Here is a 15,513-nt window from a genome sequence, read left to right on the forward strand (position 1 = left end):
CATCTTAATTTAGTGTGTTTGGATTCAAATTTTGTTAATCCTCATCAGCACTAAATATAAAGTGCAGCTGATGCTCAGGGGATGTCATTAGTTTTGTGAGAATTTGGGTATAACAGTGAGAAACTGAAACATTAACCTCATCGTAGCACTACAGAAAGCGTCGGGGTTCATCCTCTGGGCACCACATATCTGCACCACATTTTCTAGAAATCCATGTGACACTTTATCAGAAGTTTCATGAAAGAAAAAACACACTCACAAAGGTCAAGCTGTTGGCATAGTGGATACTTCAAAGATCACCAAAATCATTAGGATTTATTCTCTGATGACCATGATTGTCTGTGTAAAACTTGGAAAATCTGCTCACTTTTTTTGATGTTCAGTATAGGCCAAAACGATGGACCGACAAACCGATTGGCTCGGTGGATGTCAGTCTGTTGGTGTAACAAACAAGAAATTCAAGGCTGGAACAGTTCTTTTCTTCTATGTTACAGCTGAATCTAATTTTGCACAGTTGCTCGTCTCTATTCAAAAGCTATTTTTTGTTCACCGGGTCTTTTCATGCATGACCTTTGCCCCGTTGCGCGATGTAAAGAGGTTGCTGTTTGTCTTTGCTGTTGTTAGGACGTTAGAAACCATGCAGACACACTATTGTCATGTAAATGAAAGTTGCTGGTGGTCTATTGTCTAATGTGATATTAAAATTCTAGACAGTTTGTTTCTGTCATTGTTCTTATGTTTATTTAAAACCAAGCAAGTTAGAAAAATACTCATCACACATCCTCAGATGATAGATGATAGTTTCTTTTGTTCTTTTGGTTGTACGATAGATATTTCCGTGTGTTTATATTGTGTGTCTGCGTCCGTCTTATATTCTGTTTTGGAGATTGAAGTGATGCAGTCAATTATGGATGGATTTTCTTTGCTGTGTGGCATTTTAACCAGGTCTTTAGAAACGGCTCTGCAGCTGCCTCCTGTGTGTGTGTTTAACACTGCGGGTTAAACACACACACTGCAGCCCTCCAGCTCTCCTCAGTCCAGGGGGCAGTAAAGTGGTTATCTCTCTCTTTCAGATCCTAATCTGACAGCAGCTCCTGCCTGTTGCCAGGTTACCCCTGGGGCGTCAATCTCCATTTAAATCCTCGCTGCCTCCCCGCCCACCCATCATCACCAGGCCTGTACACCCACCACCACCCTCTACTGCCATCCTCCGCTACCCTGCTCTCACCCCCCTCCACCCCTGAGGGTCCACCCTCTTCTCCCCCACCCCTCCGCCTGCCCCCACTCTGACTGCGATGGTGGCATGAGGCTTAATTCACACCAGGCAGCAGGTGATACACGGATGCTTTGGAATCAGCTGGTATTCAGGAAAAGATGGACGGCATGTTTTTGTGTTGCACCGTGTTCTCAGTGCTCTGTGTTGCAGGCTGTTCCCAGTGTTCTTTGGCAGAGGTTCACTGAGAGTGAACAACCTGGTCTTGTAGAGCAGGGGGATGTGGGCTGAGTGGGTTTGTTTTAGAGAAAGGCGGCAGACAGAGGGTCTCGTAGCTGTAGGAGGATGTGGGCAGAGCCTGCTCGGCCTGCTCTGCTCAGACAGATGAGGGGAAATGATGGAGAGATGGAGAGATACGAGGTCTGATGTCTGAGAGAACGATCCTTTTCTTCCTCTCCTCCTTTTCTCCATCCACTCCTGGCTTGTGAATGGAAGTCCATTGTGTACGTTTGAAGGGGCGTCTTGCATGTTGACCCTCACCCAGAGGTCACAGGGTGAGCATGGTGGATGAGAGAAAGCGCATAATTGCAGCACAAACACAAAGACGAGCCCACTGAGAGGCCTGCCGAGGTGCCAGCTTCACCTCAGAGGAGCTGCCAGCCTGAGCTGATCTGCAGGATGCACTTCCTGAGCTCTCAGCGTACAGTACAATGTCTGTCCTGCCTGTCGTGGCTGTTTCTGCTTGGACATTTGTTTGATCTGTTATCTGTTATTAACTGGTTATAGCCTGGAGGCTGAGGAAGTTGTGGCATTTTTTTCCAGGAAGTAGGAAGCACCAGTACCTGTTGTAAGGTAGGAGGTAGTGACATGGAAAACTGCCATGACTAAGACAAACACTTGGTAGAAAGGTTGGTTGTTTACACCGTTGCAGTGGGTAGAGCGAGACGAATCTGTCCAGCATATTTCACTTTTCAAGGGAAACGGAATGACAATACATTTATGATATGAAAATGCATGCAAAAATGTTTTCCCAAGTTTAACCCACATTAAGCCTCCATACCTTGAAGAACCACCGAGTCCTGCTTTCCAAATTATGAAAAGACATCCCTCTAAATAGACCGTGGGCCTTCCCCAACTATATCAGATGCTCTAAGTCTACATTCCTTACAGAGAAACAAGCCTCTTAGGGCTGGAACCAAATCTTCATGAGGGCCTCAAGTCCCTATTTCGAGCCTTAATTGTGTAACAGACAACTGTCCCATCCCTAAAACAATTTCCTTTTCCTGAAATTGAGCATACACATAAACAACTGATCATGATCATTGACATATAAATAAATGATAACCTAAGAGCTTGTTATGTTTTTACAGTAGATGAGGGAGGTAAGTAGCTATCCATCCATCTGCTGGTATTGTAATGCAAACACTGCACTAAATTTGTAATAAGTAATATTATGGATAAAACATCAAACCTATTCTGTATGAGTGTATGCACATGAATGTGGTGAAAAATTAATTAAATTGATTAGTCATGAAATACTTTATCAAAATATTTTGGTGGTTGACGGATCGCTTTAAGTATTTAAGTCAAAGTTTTATGGTTGCAGCTTTTTAAATGGAATATTTTCTGTTTGTATTTAACTTCCCTGTGACAGTCATCTGAATATCTTTGGGATGTGGACAAAAAAAAAGACAATTGAGGACATCTTTAGTGAACACTGCTAAACAATTTTCACCATTTTCTGACATCTTCTAGACAAAACACCTAATTAATAAAGTAAATTATCAACATATCAATAAACAACAATAATCGCCAGTTGCAGCAGTAGGTGCAGCTAACACCATTATACTTTCTTTTTCATATATATATTCTTGGGGCATTTTTGCTTTCATTGAATATTGCTAGTGGGAAGAGAGAAAATGTTGGGAAAGAGAAGATGACATGCAGTACAGGTACTTGTTGGAACAAGTGAGTAGAATCTAGAGCCACACTAATGATTTTATTTATTCTGTTTTTACATAGAACAGCTGCCTGAAGATAGTATTGATGGAGAAATTCTAGGATCTTTCTGTGTGGCGTTTGCATGCTCTCCCTGTCTGCATTCTCCAGCTACTCCACAGTCCAGAAACATGCTGAGGTAATGTATAATTCTAAATTGTCTGTAGGTGTGAATGTGAGTGTGCTTGTTTGTCTCTGTGTAGCCGTGTGATAGACTGTTGAGTGTCCAGGGTGTCTCCTGCCTTTACTCTAAGTCAGCTGGGATAGACTCCAGCCTCCTGCGACCCTAATGAGGATTGTGTGGTGTATAGATGTTGGATGGAAGTTTAAAATGTAAGAATGTGGAGGTACAGTATGTTTAGCATGCAGAAGTACAGTGTTCTCATAGGCCTCCAAGAAAGACATCTTTTTGGCATAGTTCAGTCTGAGCGTTAGCATCTGGCAGTAGCTTCGCTGAAAACCTACATGGGGAGACAAAGTCAACACAAGAGATTTGTGCATGTGCCTTGCAGCAGAGATGACACTGAGTCTTCCTTGGCACTTTGCAGCTGCAGTTTGGTGCCAGAGTTGCAGAGGACCAGAGGCTTTGGGTGGATGTGTGTGTGTGTGTGTGTGTGTGTTGCAGCCTCTGCTATGTTTGTGTGTCTCTGCAGATTCAGGCGGCTCACTCCCGGTCAGTGTGTCAGTCAGTGTCGTGTGAGAGGGCATGCTTGGTGCATCTGAAGCCCCCGGGCTGACGGCCGGCGGGCACGGCTCAGCCACCGGTGCTCCACCTGGCTGATTGATGCGGGCCTGTTTGAAGTCGTCTCGGGGAGAATGAGCTCCATTCATAAGCTGCTGCACCCTCCACACTCCCAGCCCCACCTCTCACTGCTGTCCCTCCACTCTGTTAACAGCTGAAATGCTACACTGCTCAGAGCTCATAGTGGTATGAACCTGAGGTGGACAGACAGCTATATGATAGATAGCCTCAGGATATTCTCCATCCGTGTGTAGCTGCAGCCTGTTGCGGCTTTTAGCTTCCTGCTATTCTGATTTTAATATATTATACTGCAGGGGAGAGAAAAAAAACTCCCTGATACTGCTCACTTGTGACATTCACCAGTGGATTGATGAATCTGTCGAGAACTTCATGTGGTGCTGCTGTAAGTGTAGGGGTAAACACTTTAAAATAGTTTTGTTTTTGGTTCTAATGCTTGTATTCCCAGTTATTAGTTTGGTTAGTGAAACATCAAGTAGCAGGTACAAATATGCATCATGATTTCCTACATCCCAAAGATATTTAGTTTATTGCCATGTAAAACCAGAACAGCAATAAATCCTTGCTTACATGTAGAAGGAGCCACCAAATATTTGAACATTTTGCTTGAAGGTCACTTAAATTAACAAAGTATTAAAACAATTATTAAAATATTTTACAGCTCGAAAAACATAAACACTTTACATAATGGAAGTTTGCTCATATAAAAAAAAGCACAAAAAAAATGGTTTGCATTTATAAAGCAAAAGTCCACATATTGTAAAGCAGAAATACAACTTTTTTTGCGTGAAATGAAAAGACTAATACCAGTTTCATGTCTATACAGTAAACATAGATTAGTAGATTAGTTTAGCGTAAAGAACAGACAGGTGAAAACTTTTAGTCTGGTTCTTTTCAAAACCAACAAAATCTGCTCATAGCAAAACGCCTAAAGCTCATCGACTAACACTGTATCTGCTTTGTTTTATCTGTGCAACACTGAAGTACAGCAATGACATGTTATCCAACTTAAGACAGAGTCCAGTTAGATTCCCAATGTCAGTCAATTTAATTAGGCTTTTTTTTGGACAGTTTACAAATAAGATGACAATAACTCATGTCCATTAGATTCTATATAAAATGTTAAATAAATAAAACTTTTCAAACACTTTAAACTGACTCACCTAATTCAACACACAGTAACCAATTAGTACTCGGAGTCACAGCTGTTGATATGGAGATTTGAGTGCAGTGAATGTGTTTCAAGTGAATGTAGTATAAGGACAACTTGATCTGGAAGATCCACTCAGTGTTGAATAAGTACTTCTAGTTTTAACTACTAAAAGCTCATAATAAACCTTGACTAGAGTTTGGAAGAGGACATGCGGGACTCTCTGAAGTTACCTGGAAGAAGATTCTTTGATCTGAGACCATAATTTAGCTTTCTGGCCATCAGACCAGACACAATGTTTGGTGGACACAAAAAACTGCATATGATCATAAAGGCATCATCCCCACCGTTAACCATGGTGGTGGCAGCATCATGATGTGGAGATGCTTCTCAGCAGCAGCCCCTGGAAGGCTTATAAAGGTAGAGGGTAAAATGAATGTAGCAAAGTACTGAGAAATCTCAGAGGAAAACCTGATGTAGTCTGCAAGAGAACTCTCACTTGGGTAGATTTGTTTTCTAGCAACACAATGACCTGAAGCATGCAGCCAAATAGAAATAATTTAGACAACAAGGTGAATGTTGTGGACTGGCCAAGTCAGACCCCAGACTTCAATTCTACTGAGAATTTGTAGCTGGACTTAAAACGGAAAATGAAGAATGTTCTGAGAGCACAAGATTGATCGAGATCTATCTACACAGGCTCAGTGCTGTCATTGCAGTAAAGGTGCATCTACTAAATACTGGCTTGATTGGGTAGAAATGTTTTCACCTTGTCACTGAGTCTTTCTTTTGAAAGTTCTTGTCAAAAAAGTCAAATTTAATTGACTATGATTCAGTGTTGAAAGGCAATAAAAAGGGAAAGCTTCCAAGAGGGTGAATAGTTTCAAGAGCGAGTGGTATCAATCTTATTATCTCGTTCCCTGCAAGAAAGGGAATAATTTACCAAAATGTTGAACTTGAGAACAAAAGCAACTACACCTCATTGGCCTGCGATTAGTTTCCAAAAATTAAACTGAAATCAAAGCTGCTGTTTTTTTTTTTTAGGTATGTTGTGTTGTGTGCTCATGCATGCACCTGGTAATAAGAGTGTTTTTCTTATGTCTTCTTTTGTCATGCATATGTGAGTATGGACCCTTGCAATTTCTATCAGAGAGATCTGCTGTTGACAGGCCAAGCCGAGGTCAGTTCCGGGCCCTCTCACCACGCTTTGTCTGTGGGATCCCAGGAATGTACAGGAATGTGGACTCCGACAGGTGGCGAGGTCCTCCTCGGAGACAGACACCCAGACACAACCCAAACCACCACCTACTCCCTATTCCCATCCTTTTTCTTCCCCACTGGTTTGTCTACCTCCACTGGCTGGTTCCCCTCTTTCAAGTTTCCCCTCAGTCTGAAGAATGAATGTCAGGAAACCGTTCTTCTCTCTTCTCCCTGCACGTGGTAAGCAGAGGAGAAAAGAAGTCAGACAAACGGCAGACAAACATTAGATTTAACATGAGAGAAAGAGTCCAGGCATTTCCTTTTATTTTTTTTCCTCTTGGTAATTTTCTTCCTCTGTCTGATTGATTGGGTTTGGACCCTATTGTCAACCACAGATAGACAGATATTCCCATTCTCCTGCAGATGAACTGTCAGGAAGCAAACGGGCCCCTCGTTCCCAGCACCGCATCATCCAATCTACCTCAGCGTGAAGTTAGACAGGTATTTCTCCAGGTTAAACTGGAGAAATAACCTGCCTCAAGAAGAGCAGGATAAAACTGAGAAAACCGTCTGCTGTCAGCTTCCCTCATCCCCCATCCTCCCACCACCCTCTTCCCTTCACTCAGATTGTTATCGTCAGTTAGATTATTGCTTCCTGCAGAGACCTGGAGCTGCCTCAGCTCTCAGGTTTATGTTCCTCATGTTTCTAAATAAAGCATTATTACTATCCACATGCAATAAATGCAGCAAAAGATCAGATTTGCTCTTTGGAGTAAGCCACCCAATATGTTTAAAACAAGAAATGGCTATTTTTCTTCTTTTTTTTTTTTTTTTTTTTTTTTTAGGTCTACCTACACAACAGGTCACACTTAAATATTGTTAATATGAACATTATTAACTCAATTTCATTAAGCATCCCAGGGAACTATGTCTATGAGTGAGCATGGTCCAAACAGCAACCTCTGGAGCTGAAAGATGAAGCCAGTGTCCAAGTGCCAAAAACTGCAGTTCCATGAATGGTCACTTGAGACTGGTTCCAAAAGTGACTCAATTCCCAAAGGTCCCCATATTAAAATACCCATTCATAGCTGAAATAAGCATGTTTACAGCCTGGTACAAAAACAGCTTTGGTCTCTACAGCTAATTTTCCTATTCATTTCAAGTATACAGGGGGTGAATTTTAATATAACTCACCAGTTTAAACTGTCTTAAGGCTTAAAGTTATGCATGATGACTGGCAGGTCGATGGCACCACAGAACAACACCACTCACATTATTGCTAATTTTTTGCTTTGTTGGGGGTTGTTCAGGAATCCTAATAGTGAATGTTCATCAATCTTAATTGCCAGTGTCCGACAAAACCAGAACCCTGGATGTGATCACTTTATTTCTCATTTAATCCATGTAAATAAAAAAATACTACATAGAATCTCCTTTGTAGTAAAAAAAAAAAAAAAAAAAAGTTAAAACACAAAAATTCCAAGGTGGGAGAATATATTTTTTTATTTAGGCATTACAAATGGCTTAAACAAATGTAGAACACTTATAAATAGCACCTGTAATTTGACTTGCATACTCTACAGTCTTTGTCTCACCCAGCTTTAGCAACAAATTTAACTTTAACTATGTTCGTCTGTTTTTACAAAACTGGCATACTTCAATTCCTAGAAATCATCATACTCATTAGACAGTTGAAATTCCAAAGGGTAAACAATTGTCTCTTTCTGGCCTTTATGTTTTCTAGTAACCTTTGGGGTTTTGGCATGAATTGGTTTGTCTGCAGCTTTTTTTTCTATTCATGCTTCTTAAGTTAAAGTCATCTTTAAATTGGGTATAGTCTAAGACCTCTATAACACACCAACTAACTATGAAAACATAAGATAAACAAAAATGAGACAATTTCAGTTACTCTAATAAACAGCAAACATTACAAACATGACATTTATGTTTGTTTGCTTTGTCTCTAATCTTGCTGATTGGACGCTTTTCACTGAGCTGTCTTTTATTTCACGAACCAGAGTTGTCTGAAATAAGTCTTCCCACTTCACAACTCTATCACTTTCACACTGTGCAGACAGAGACGCTGGTGCTGAAATGTTGCCCTAAAGCATCCTTTGAGCACATTTGCATTGTAATTTTAATTTTCCTGCACACAGTTGTACGCACATTATTCAAATATCTCGTGTCTCTCCACAGTGCAGCAGCCGCCAGCCTCTCAGTCTCCGTTACTAGATCGCTTCAGGGGGAACTGGAGCCATCCAGGCCCCTTTGACACCCACTTCAGCACATGCTGTCCTCTAAGACTTCTGTGTCCTCTGATTAGATTTGACTCCTCAAATTGAATCTCCCTCTGAAACAAACACCCTTTTTTGCACATGAAAATACACACAAATGTGCATAACGTGGACACTGAAACCCTACTTAGTTGATTGTTTGCGCAGGGACTCTTATTCTCAGTAAAAGCTGCTAATAGGAGCAAATTACTCCCAACAACTTAGAAACATCAAGTACCTAACTGCCCAGCTGTAATGCAGTTAACTGTCGACCAATTCAATTATGGGCCTGCAAGGGGCTCGGTGGAGCCGGGGAGGGACGGATGGGATGGAGAGGAGGGGTGTGTCAGCCTCGGGGGACAGGGGAGTGGAAGGTACCTGGCTCCTGGGCTGCTAACTGTCACTGTTGGGCTGTAATTGGATTTGGAGTGGACCGTGGGGTAGAGTTGCCCCTGCCATCTTTGAGCTGGGGATGTGATCTGATCAGGCTTTATTAGCAAACGTACAAGAGCTCAGAGTCTCTTATTCCCAGTCTGTCACAAAATTACTCCTCCTCTGTCTCATTTTAGGGCCATTTAGAGCCACACAGAGCAAAGGGTTTGCCATATTTCCATTTAATAATCTGAAAAGTGTTTTGCCGAACTAAAATGCTTAAGGTAATTGAGGACTTGATGGAGCACTTTTAAGGTTAAAGTAACATGTAGCAGCCCTTGGAGTGTGAGCAGTTTCGGCCGTAGAGAACCGCCGTGTGTTTGTTTTTGTTCTGCTTTGTGAGAGACATTAGGCGGGTGGTGACCCAGGAGGTCAGTGAGAACACAGCTCTCCGCTCGCTGGGTCAACTTTGTTTGACGTCTGGAAATATTAGAGCAGTGACTCAAACCAGGCCCATTAATCAGAGCTAATGCAAGTTTGATGCAGCTGTATTTCTCCCTCTATCTCCACTTCATTTAACCTCCATTACCTCGGCCTCGTTTCCTCATTCCATGTCCCTGTCCTCCCTCCTCCTCCTCCCCTCTCCTCTGTCTCCCAGTGGTGCTCTGTTCAACTGGCTCCATTACTCGGAGCCCCCCCGCTCCCCTTAGGCATCCCAAACCTCATTTACACAGATATGTTTAGCCAGCACAGGAAGCAACTCGTGCCCTTAACAAAATTACCGTCCAGCCAGCGAATGAGCCGCAGGGCTGGTCTGCAGGGACCAATCACAGAGGGCCTTGGCTCTACCACTTCCTCCTTTGAAAGCAATGGTAGTTCCAAAATGCTGACTTTTTTTCGTATTCCCCCTTTTTGTGGTACGACTTTGGACCCAACCAGGAGCTTACCTCTCGCTAATGCGGTCCATTACAGCTTTTATATGGGCTTCATGTGTAGCTTTGAATGATGTTAATGATAAGAACAGTAATGATAGTGATGTAAATGCACTGAGTGCTGCGTTAACAGAGCCAGGGTGCACGTCCGCGCTCTGATCACTATCTCTGCGGCGCCTCTGTAATTTGGCTCTGAAGTTCGCTGTATTAATGGGACTTTGCTTTTCCTTTTTCCTCTCATATCCTTTAACTCTCTCCGTCCCTGCATTCCTCTTTGAGCCTTTGCGAAACTCTCTTGTTTATCCAGCCACACTCTTTAACAGATCACACTGTTTATATGAAGGTTGTCACACCCATAACAAATTAGCCAGGAATATTTTCTATATTTGTAAGCGTAAAAATTTTTTAAAAGTCTATTTGAGTGCATGAAGCGCATCTATTTTGCATTAACACCTCACAGGAAACCTTAACAACCTTTACTTGAAACATTCCCTCATGCTTTTTACTGCTGCAGGTCTGCGGCTCTGTAGGAAACAGCCTAAAGACGAGCGCCTCCCTTTGATTCCTGTTTAATATTCCAGTGTTGTCTGTGGTCTTGGAGGGACCATGAGGCCACTTAAACACCCCCGTCTTCCCACTCCTCCCCCTTAAATCTGTTTCAGTATGCATCAGAGACTTTGGAGGGTAGCCATGTGAGATATCTCTCCTCCCTCATTCCAATCACCTCTCCCTCCATGCCCTCTGCTCAGGTAATTAACTTCACCCTCACATCTCGATCCCCCTCCATGCCCAGCCTCTCTCTGCTCCTTATCTGGGCTCCTTTCAGACTGTTAAAACTATCAGCCCTCTTCCCCATCCCCCCTGTCTAATTCTTCCAGCTGAAGGTGGGGAATAGGTAGAAACTAATCCAGACCTGCCCTCCACCTCCACCACCACCACCACCTCTCCTCTCCCATCCTGTCACTCCCCACATCTGCTCACTACCTCTGTCTCACACCAGCCGAATCACTCTCTATGTGTTTTGTCCCCCCCCCCCCTTTTTTTTTAAGAATTGGGTCTTTTCAAAGATTCATCTTTCTCACCTTCCGTTTGAATGGAGATTCAAGAGCGAGAGATTGGATTAATTAGACATGTTATCCTGATCAGTGAAAGAGAGGCTTGATCCCTGTTTCTCTATATCCTGATTAGGACCTGCACACACATTCACACTGAGGAGGCGAGGTGAGCAAAGACAGGCTAAATCTTTGACTTTTGGAACTGCTAGGGATTAAAGGGAGATTGTAATTGCTTTTCTCCCCCCTCGCTCAGTTCATTTGTATTGACAACTTGTTACTCCTCTGTCACACAGCAGAGAGCAGAAAGGTCGCCGCTTCATGAATGGAGTTGGGATGACGGTTGACAAAGACAGAGCACGAATGAGGGGACAAGAGAGAGAGGAAGAAGCTATCATCTCCCCCCTCTAATACACTAATGCCAAGTTATGATCTGATTCAGAGCTTCTGTAAAAAGCTAATGCGCACACAGTTGGCAGATGTGAACAGAGAACACAAAGGAAGGTGTGATCTTTGGCAGATAATCACCGTCATAATTACCATAGCGTGATAATGGAGAGGGAGCTCTGATTGAATGTCAATGGCATTAAGTGGAGGGACGTATACGTTGCTCTTATTCTCTCTTTCTTGACTATTTATATCCCTCTCTAACAGCCTCTGACTCCTAGTGTGTGGTGCTGCTCACCGAGATAGAGGTCAAGTGTTAAGTGTTGTGTGTGTGGTGAGGATTTGTTCCAGATCTTGTGCGGTTAACCGAGACGAGGTGAAGTGCACTGTTAAAAATGAGCTGAACTCGAAGGCACAAATGGTCCAGCTCAAGTGGAGGATGTCAGTTAAATTCAGCAACAAGAATTAAAAAAGTTAAACAAACAAAGCTATGATTAATGTTTGTCGGACAAACAAACTCTCAAATGCTTCAGCGAGTTTGTAAAATTAATAGAAGAGTGTCTGTTGACACACATTTTGCAGTCACAATTGAAATGAACAAAAAAAAATTATTTTACCATTTACTATTTGTGCTTAGGAGCATATCAGTAGTAATTCTCGTAGGTTGTGGATTAACAACTGTTATTTTATTAAATGTAAAACTCAACTTAATTTTTTTAATACCAAAAATGAATTATTAAGGTCAAGTACCTTTTATTAATCATATGTGGAAAATATTTTTGCTATAAATTGTGTGCGGTTATCTAAGGCTGGTTGTTTTTTTTAAATATACTATTTACGGTGTGATTTTTTTTTTGTTACACCATGTCCTATTTTGCAACCTGTTTTCCCTTATTTTGAATAAGATGCCTTATAGACCTTATAGTAGGATGATGTACACTACCAGTCAAAAGTTTGGACACACCTTCTCTTTTAATGGTTTTTATTTAATCATTTTATACATTGTAGATTAATACTGAAGACATCAAAACTATAAAAGACTACTTATGGAATAATGTTGTCAACAAAAAAGTGTTAATCTTCAGTATTAATCTACAATGTAGAAAGTAATACAGATAAATAAAAAGCACTGAATGAGAAGTTGTGTCCAAACTTTTGACTGGTAGTAGGAATGACATAACATGTTTTTCTGTACACAACTATCATAAAACTAAATTTAACTGAACTTAGCTGAAAAGTCTTAGTCATTTTTTTTGAAGAGAGATAACTCTGTTGGCTTTATCCTTTAATCAATTTGCCAGACAGGGTAGATCTTTGTGCACCAATGCTCTAATAGCAGGCATGAACATGAAGGATTTCTGTAGAGGAGGATAAAGCTGTCTTTGTATGCAGATGATTTAATTATACACACTTACAAAACAGACATTTACATTTCTCAATCATCCTGGATGTAATAGCTAGTTTTGAAAATAACTGCAAATATCAGATTATATCAGATATAATCAAATTTATCAGATATTAAAGAGCAGAACGTTCACTGCGTTTCAACAATTTGACCAGTTTACATTTAAAAGCTTGTGATCACAAGCTTTAAAAGATGAGCAGAATTTGATTCAGTGCTCCTCACTCCCCTCATAAATGGTTTAATTATTGGAACTAGACATATGCTTCTCACAAAAAACATATTTAAAACTTGAAATGTGAAAAAAAGAAATGTAACTCCATTTTCAGAACATTTTTTACAGTGTAAAATGAGCTCTGTTGGACATTCAGAGTTTTCTCTGAGCTTTTAGCATCAGCTGATCTGAGGTGCTCTGTTGATGAACACAAAACCTGAGTCTACAGTTTCACTCTTTGCCTTGTCCTTTGGCCTCCACTTAAACTGCCTCAAAAAGAGTCACCCATAGTTTCCAATGAAATGATTTCTGTCAGTAAATCCTCTGTCACGGCCACAGCACATACATACTGGACAGTGTAAATTTCTAAAGTGAGGCCTTTTTCTTTTTCCTCTCCTGGCCGTGTCGTGTTCCCAGGACAAAGCCGTGGAGATCCCTCCTCCTTTTACACCTCTGACTGTAGCCATGTACAAAGACCTGATTCACACACCCTCTAAGCACTCTTCTTTCTTTGAGTGTTTATTGTTTACCTCGACACCTACAGCCGAGGTTGGACTGGATCAAGCTGGGCAGCTAAAAGGTGGCAGAGCTGAAGCTGTGTGGGTCTCTGTGATGAAGCAGGATGGAGGGACTAAAACGAGGACTAAGATACAAGTAGAAATTGAGAGATGGAGGGCTGAAATGAGAAGGTGCAACAGGAGAAAGGAAGGCAGGAGATTACTCAGTGCTTATCTCAAAGCGAAGCACGGTTACAGTGACAGAAGCAGAGAGAGACAGTGGTTTGGAGTTTTGGGCTAGTTGGTCAGTGTTCGATGTTTCCTCATCACTACTCTTCCCTACTATCACTGTTTGGGCTTTAAAACAGTCACAAGGATAAACAGAAGGGTGATAGGCTTCACATTCTTGCTTACAGTTTTTCACTGAAGATATCTTGATAAATTGCAACAGAAAACGTTCCTGTGTAAATAATGAAATGAATGGTGGACAGATCCAGTTTAGCTGCTGTGGCTTCAGATTACTGGTTAGTGTTGGCATTGTTCCTCAAAATAATGCATTACATATTACTCTTTTAAAAAGTGATGCTTTACTCAATGTATTTACTCTCCGTAAAAAGTAATTAGTTAAACTACTTATTACTTTACTTTTGCGTTACTCCACAACATTGCCAAGAATGCATTGTCACGTAATCGCCTATTGAAAATATATTGTTACACCGTACATATTCCCACATATCAACAGAAATTCTTATTTTAGTGAGGAGGATATATACCAGATGTGTGTTCTATGCTCTTTAACCCTCTAAAATGTGTTGAAATACAACTGAGAAGCCACACACCTACAGTTACCTGAGACAACTTCAGATACTGTTCAGCTGAACTGTAGACTGTGTTTACACAGAGCAGATAAGAGACAAGTATGGAAACACATTAAAGAGATTGAGAGCAACAAAAAAACAACATTTGAGCAATTAATAAATGTAACATGGCTGAAAAATGGTAAACGGGATCAAGTTGTCACCAAGCTGTTGGAAGATGCGTTCAGCATGGTGAAACATCTTTCTAGAGTTCATGTGCACATAATGTGAAAAACAACTAGTTTGTATGAGATTTATGATTGGAAATCCACAGTAGAATGTCTATAGCGTATGGAGCCCCATTACTTTTTTCCTAGAGCTGATAACACCTGGGGGCATAGGAAAATGTTGTATAAGAGATTCCAGAAAAATGAATCCACAGTGTGTGAAAATGTGACTGAAGCAGAGAAAATTGACAGAAACTGCTTGAGGATCTGGTGATTAATAATAAAGTAATAGAATGATGCCAACAGCAAAGCTGGTGAAAATCAGTGTAAAAAGCACTTCGCAGAAAACAGTTACGTTAAAAACAAGGCTTCATTGAAAGTCAGAGTCAAGAAGGTTGTAGCGGTCGGCTATACTGCCTCGAAATTAAAGTTAGTTAGTTGTAGTGTGATTACTGAATTTAGAAACAGTAATGTCTTCCATTACTGCACTACATACAAAGGTGATGGGATCCTAATACTTTAAATGGAAACATAACTTCATCAGCAGCTACAGATTTTGTTCAGATGAAGTGGAATAAACTTGCAAGCGAACTTGGAGTTGAAATTGTTTCTGCAAACTAGAATTTTCAGATCAAGAATGACTTTTCTTGTTTACCTTTCAGCACACAAAGAAGAAATGCAATAAAATGAATGAAATTAAAACAGCTACTAAGCTTAAATGTCAAAAAATCCATCCAAAGACAAATGAGCAAACTGTATACGTTCATGTGATGAGTTGGAACGCTCTGGAAGAAATTAGAACATGAACCATGAGGTAGGATTGTTTAGAAGAAGCTCCATGGGACGGCTTTAGTACGACTGAATCACTGACATGACTGTGCTTTTAATGTGCTCTTAATCTGCTTGTATTCATCATTCATTTGCACTGTTACGCTTGTTTTAATGGCATACTGTTGAATTTGTCTTGGAGTGTTAGTGCTCACAGCTGTGCTCTGAAAATGCTGACCTCTCAATTTTTTTTTTATGATGGCTACATCTT

At 41.0% G+C, this 15,513-nt stretch overlaps 1 pseudogene; it reads right to left on the reverse strand.

Annotated features, from left to right (window-relative positions):
- Positions 1 to 1,454: 1,454 nt before the first annotated feature.
- The window catches only part of LOC129348941 (spindlin-1-like), a 35,265-nt pseudogene continuing 21,206 nt past the window's right edge, over positions 1,455 to 15,513 (reverse strand).

Source organism: Amphiprion ocellaris, chromosome 5, assembly GCF_022539595.1.
Source record: "Amphiprion ocellaris isolate individual 3 ecotype Okinawa chromosome 5, ASM2253959v1, whole genome shotgun sequence".
Classification (NCBI taxonomy): Eukaryota; Metazoa; Chordata; class Actinopteri; family Pomacentridae; genus Amphiprion; species Amphiprion ocellaris.